Source organism: Microtus pennsylvanicus, chromosome 1 (assembly GCF_037038515.1).
Source record: "Microtus pennsylvanicus isolate mMicPen1 chromosome 1, mMicPen1.hap1, whole genome shotgun sequence".
In the NCBI taxonomy this organism is placed as follows: domain Eukaryota; kingdom Metazoa; phylum Chordata; class Mammalia; order Rodentia; family Cricetidae; genus Microtus; species Microtus pennsylvanicus.
In genome coordinates this window covers 27,587,431-27,593,535 of record NC_134579.1, presented here as the reverse complement: position 1 = coordinate 27,593,535, position 6,105 = coordinate 27,587,431, and the positions used below count along the sequence as shown (strand labels likewise).

Below are 6,105 nucleotides of genomic sequence, written 5' to 3'. Positions count from 1 at the left end.
TAAAATCCCAATTAACCAAAAACATTTTTATTTTTTTAAATCTTTAAAAAAAAACAAAACAACTATTCCTTTCCCAAAATAACCATGATTAGCTTAGAAAAATGGGTGTATATCTTCAAAGTATTTCCTTTTAATGGAAACTTCATTTTATAGAAACGATAACAAAATTTGCATTTTATTTAACGTGGCAAAGATAATTGATACAACAGTAGAAAGAAATTTCCAGAAGATGAAGATAAAATTTCATTTTTTTAAACAAACCAATGCTTTAGCACAACTCAACCTGACGTAGGTGGTAGGTGTTAGAAAATTGTGTACTAAATTTCTGACAGTTACATGAAGGCCTCAAATCTGAGCAGACACAAATGCTTGAATGCACAAAATTACGACAGAAGGCAATTCCATGCAAGTGTATTTTTGCCCTATTATCTCTGCACCAAGCACAGTGATTGCAGGGGTATAAACATATAATAACCAACAAGAAATAATAGTTTCACTTGTGAAGAACTTTCACGAGCTATAACTGGGACCATAAGACCAAGATACAAATAAACACCCAATTGTCATAGTGGAAGTTATTTTCAGTCAGATTGCTCAGTATGAAGAATGTTTTAGAAGCCATATTTAAATTGTTTAAGATTCAATTCCAACTGAGCATGTTATATAAGATTTTCAATTCTCTTGGTGAAGTGAATATCATACTTATTTTGCTTTGAGACTAATCTGATGGAAAATTAATTCAGCTGAAAACACGTTTGAAAAATATTCAAGTGAATTCAGGCAAAAGTCTACTGAGTGACTAGTTAAAATAAGGACTACTCATTTTATTAGTTATTAGTTATGACCTGCTCTCTTGTCCAGAATAGAAACAATGATGCTCTTTCTAAGGTTGGAGAGTTTGCACAACTATAAGCCTTTCAGATTCTAATTTATGCTCTAATACCTTTCAAAGGACTTAAAACACAGTTTTAGTTTGGGATAGCATTGAGTACCTTTGTTTTCCATTGTTATTCCATTCCTATGACAATTCCAATTTGCTTGATATTAATTTCATTTTTATTCATTGTTTTGGAGGTTCTAGTACATGGTCAGATGGACTTGTTGGTATTAGGCCTCTGGTGCAGGCACTAGGTGGCATTCAGGGGGAAGGAATACCTCATGGCTGGAAAGGAATTACAAGAACAAAACCGGCAAGGGAAAGAAGTGATGCCCCAAACTTTTCTTCAGTGCCTCTCCAGAATGTACCCCTAAAGGCCGCACCAGTTCCCATGAGGACTGTGCTGGGAGCAAAGCTTTCACTACATGGACCTTTGGGATACTCAAAAGTGAAACAGAAATTGTTTTATTTCACAAATATATCAGTTTATTGAACAATGCTAGGCTCATTCTGTTTTACACTGCATCTCCTGAGGGTAGTTACATTACATTCTACTTTATAATTCTTTTACAGACTGTGGCATATATGTTTAAGTATACTTTAAAAACAAATGTAGATTATTAATATTCTAGAAGGAATTTATTTTATTTTTTATTTTATTTTTTTATTTATATTTTTTGATTTTTCGAGACAGGGTTTCTCTGTAGCTTTGGTGCCTGTCCTGGAACTAGCTCTTGTAGATCAGGCAGGCCTCGAACTCCCAGAGATCCATCTGCCTCTGCCTCTCGAGTGCTGGGATTAAAGGCGTGCACCACCACTGTCTGGCTTTTTTTAAATTTTTTATTTTATTTTATTTTTTTAAATTTATTTTATAGAACTATTCAGTATATTTCTCATCTTGGAAACTTCTTAGAACACATTTTAAGACTTTCTGGCTTGAGTGTTCCTGGAAACACAGTAGGAGAATAAATGATCAAAACTCCAAATTAGAGCTAAAGCTCATGGAACAATCTTTGTTCAAGAGATTAATTTTACAAATAATAATTTCAAAGAAACAGAACATAACTAAACGTATGAGAAAAAGAGTAACGATTTCTGTAGTGCAATATGGCTATCTGACCTCTCCATTTGTTTGCTCCCAATTTTTTCTTATCTTATTTTAATGATGAATTCCATCCTTTTTGCTTTCGAAGTTAAAGCTAGTTATTATTTACCCCTTGGTCTCCTTTCTCTATTGAGTTCTCAAAGGAAAAACAAAATGCAAAAAAAGAAATAAATTGGCTCTTAAAGCAGTGATGTTCTATAAGAGAATAAACAAAAGCTATGCATAATACAATAGGAGCATAAATGTACAGAAAACTAGTAGAGAAGGCAGAGAGATACATGCAAAGAGAACATTTAAGTAGGATTGTTCAGGAAAGGACTCCCTTAGCCAATTTTACTCAAACATGTTTCATGGTATTGAAGTAGTGAGTAGACTAGATATTCATAGTAAAAGATGGAAGTGGAAGTACAAGAGGGACTAAGACCCTAAGTGGGCCTGCTATTAATATGTTCTCAAGTGTCTTAAATGACTTCATTCATTAATTTGTATCATAATATTGCTTCATACTGTCGACTGGGTGAGTCACTGATAGTATGAAGCAATATGTTCTGGGAATTTCAACTCGTGTCCTAATGCGTGTAAGATAAGTGTTTTACCCACTTTACCATTTTTTTCCTGCCCCAAATTTGGTCTTAAAAAACCACACCATGGAATTTTGATTGGCACTATAAGCTTAGACAGTGGATCTCTGAAGCACTTGATGCTATATTCTAGCACTTCTTATCAGTAAAATCCTGCTTGAGGAACACATTGAAGATCACACATGGATCATATAATTATAGTGACTTCACAAGCCTGGTCAGATACCAGAACACCGGATCTTCATTTTTTCTTCAAATTTGTATGCTATGGCATCTTTGTTAATTACCATAATCATGTCTGTAAAATAAACATATCTTAAAATTTTGTGCAAAATGTGGGTGGAGAGATGGCTCCAGGGTCAAGAGCATTTGTTGCTCTTTAAGAGAACATGGGCTCAGTTCTGAGTATTTACACTTACAACAATCAGTAACTTCAGTTCCCAGGGCCTCTACACCTCCTTCTTAGCTCTGTGGACACCAGACATACAGAGTCAACAAAATTCCATGCAGACAAAATACTTATATAGAAAAAAATAAAACAGGTTAAAAAACCTATGCAAAACAATTTACTAATTTAAAATATATTAAAATTTGTTAATTTTCTTCATCTTATTTTCATAGGACAGTATGTCATAAATAACTAATTGGTTGGTTATTTATTAGAGGTTATCAAATAAATTATTTTAACTATACAAACTTTTTTTTATCAACATCAATGTTTTATAGTATAATACTTTGCTGAGAATGTGCATACAAATAGACACCGTCCAGATAAAGGTTGACAGACGAAGACAGAATTCCATGTTTTAGAGCAGCTGGATCCAGGAAAATATCTGTTTGTACTCAGTGTGCTGTAGTAATCCAGAAACTGAGCAAATGGCATTAGCAATAGCACAGAGCGGAGCATCTGCCTATGGGGGCTCTACAGACTGAGCTCCAACATGAAGAACAGAAAGAGCACAGAGCGGAGCATCTTCCTGTGGGGGCCCTACAGACTGAGTTCCAACATGAAGAACAGAAAGGCTTAAGAATGGTAGGATAAAAGAGATGTAATTCATTCGTGAAATGAAAATGTCAGAACTCAGAGAGACAGAGGATAGAACTGTGGTTGCTCAGAGGCAAGAGCAAATATGATGTTCATTCGGTGGTACAAACTTTTGTTTGTAAGATGAATGATTCTGAAGATCAGAATTACAAAATGACAACTATGGATGCCAAGAGTGAGACAGAATAGTCTTCCCTAGGGAAAAGTATACAACTGATTATCCAATACCAATTGGCCAGTGTTGAAATCATAGATATGTGTGTGTGTGTGTATAAGTATCATAGTATAGACTATACTGATTGTATTTAATGCATTTATAAATTAAACACATGCACACACACACATATACCCTTAAAGAAAAAGAGCCTAGCGGTCATGAATTTGAGAGAAAGTAAGGTGGGGCAAATGGGAACATTTAGAGGAAAGAAAGAGAGATGAAAAGGGGGCATAATTATATTTTAACTTCAAAAAATTTAAAGTATAATATGGTAACTGTAGAGTTGCTAGCAATACATTATAACCCCAAAGTGCTTCAAGAGAGTAAGTTGCAAGAATACACATAACATACATACATGTGCATGTGTGCTGACACACACCTAGGCAACTTGGTGAAAAGAAAGCTCCATTGTAAGAATAAGTATACAACTCATAGTTTCAAAAATACTCTGCGACATGCACGAATATACATACACATATTTAAATTAAAATTTAAATAAATGAATTCTAATTGACTAAAAATCTAGAGATTGAAGCACTAGTAACATACTGTTTTAAGCAATGTCAGATAGGTTAGCGAAATATGATTGCATAAACTTTATTATCAATAAAGCATTGAAGGCAAGTGCTGCACTTTATGTACTTTTCGCCGGTGGGGAATCTGTTATAAGACATTCTGTTTTATGAAGACTACAGGAATACACGGGGATATTCTAGAATTCGTAAATGTGATACCTGGTCAAGCATGGAAGATAGCATTCCACAAACTTCAGTCCTTTATGAGGCTCTTACATCCTTTCTCCTTCCTTTTCTCTGGTTTCCTTAGCTTTGGAGAACATGATGAAGGTAGGCCTAAACAGTCGACAGTCTCTTATTCCCAATACTTTAATCAGACCGTCTCTGCAGCAACTGGAAACCAGCTGCACTTTTACTATTGGTAAAAATATGTGCTGTATTTTTAACTTATAAGCAATGAACACAGTCTTCAGAAACAGAATTGACACTGAATTTCAGATCTGCGCATTTTCATAGAACTCGTCCTTCCTAAAGTAAACAGCAACGAGGGCCCATGTCCACATGGCTGTGTGCCCGACCTATATGTAAACTACCTGGTAGTGTTACAGAGAATCTTTGGCACTGGTTAAACACCACGTCTTCCTTGTTTATTTTATTTATTTATTTTGGATGTGCTCTTATAAACTTGTATAAAGAGCATTCTCAAACTGTGGGGACAGCTATGAGTCAACCAGTGTCTTCAGAGTTGGTGGCTCCCAAAAAGCAGGTATCAGGGAGCAGAACTATGGTTGTGCTTTCAGGCATAAGGAACCTTTGTGACTTTTCTCAAAGAAACTTGTTTTATCGTTTATGAAACTGGGTCTCACTGTGTAGCAGGGACTGGTTGGAACTCACAGTGAACATCAGGCTGGCCTTGAACTCGTGGAAGATCTGCCTGGGTCTGCCTCCTGAGAGCTAAGATTTCAGATATGCACCTCCATGCCCATCTCCCTAGAAACATTTAAAAACCATTTTCATCTTAACATCAGTCCAGTCCTCTTTTAGGTTTTTGTTTTTAATGTTTATTGACAATATGACAGAAAATATTCAAACGACTCCACATGGTGTTTTGAAATTCATCTGCACTGAAGGCTGACTGACTCACAGGTTGGAGAGTGTCAAAGTCCAGGAACTTCAACATTTTTTTGGTTCCAGGATCTACCTCAGTGACCTTGTGATCTGGGGCAGAGACCTCAGGAACATAATTATCTCTCCTCTCTCTCTCTTCCTCCTTCAAGACAACCTTCCAGGAGTTACAAAAACACAAGTAGATAACTGAACTGATGTTAAAATGAAAACGTTTTAAATGTTTCTAGGGAGTTGACCATGGTGGTGCTCACCTGGAATCGCAGCTCTTAGAATCCTCTTCAACAGATGTATGATGGAGCCACTATCTTGTTGCACACTTTCTGGCTGGGGACAGCGGTGATCTCGCACGCACACGTGGTGTGGCAGTCATTACCCAGGTAGCTGTGGTACTTCTCGATGATGCCTTCTTCACAGTTTTGGTGTGAACACAACCCATGTTGACAGGCCCTGGTAAAAGAAGACACAGGAAGCACTAGTTCAGTCCTCTTGGCAAAATACTTAATAGTTAGAACTCATATAGTACAATAAACACGACACCATCCTGAGAATGTCTGAGTTTTGGCATGAAAAATCATAAAATTATTGTGTGTTTAAATGTATTCCCCTATAATCATAATATGAACATCTGTGAATGTGA

The 6,105-nt window shown here is 36.1% G+C and overlaps 1 pseudogene; it reads right to left on the bottom strand.

Moving 5' to 3' along the window:
- Positions 1 to 5,426: 5,426 nt before the first annotated feature.
- LOC142838688 (small ribosomal subunit protein eS17-like) lies at positions 5,427 to 5,904 on the bottom strand (annotated as a pseudogene).
- Between the last annotated feature and the right edge of the window lie 201 nt (positions 5,905 to 6,105).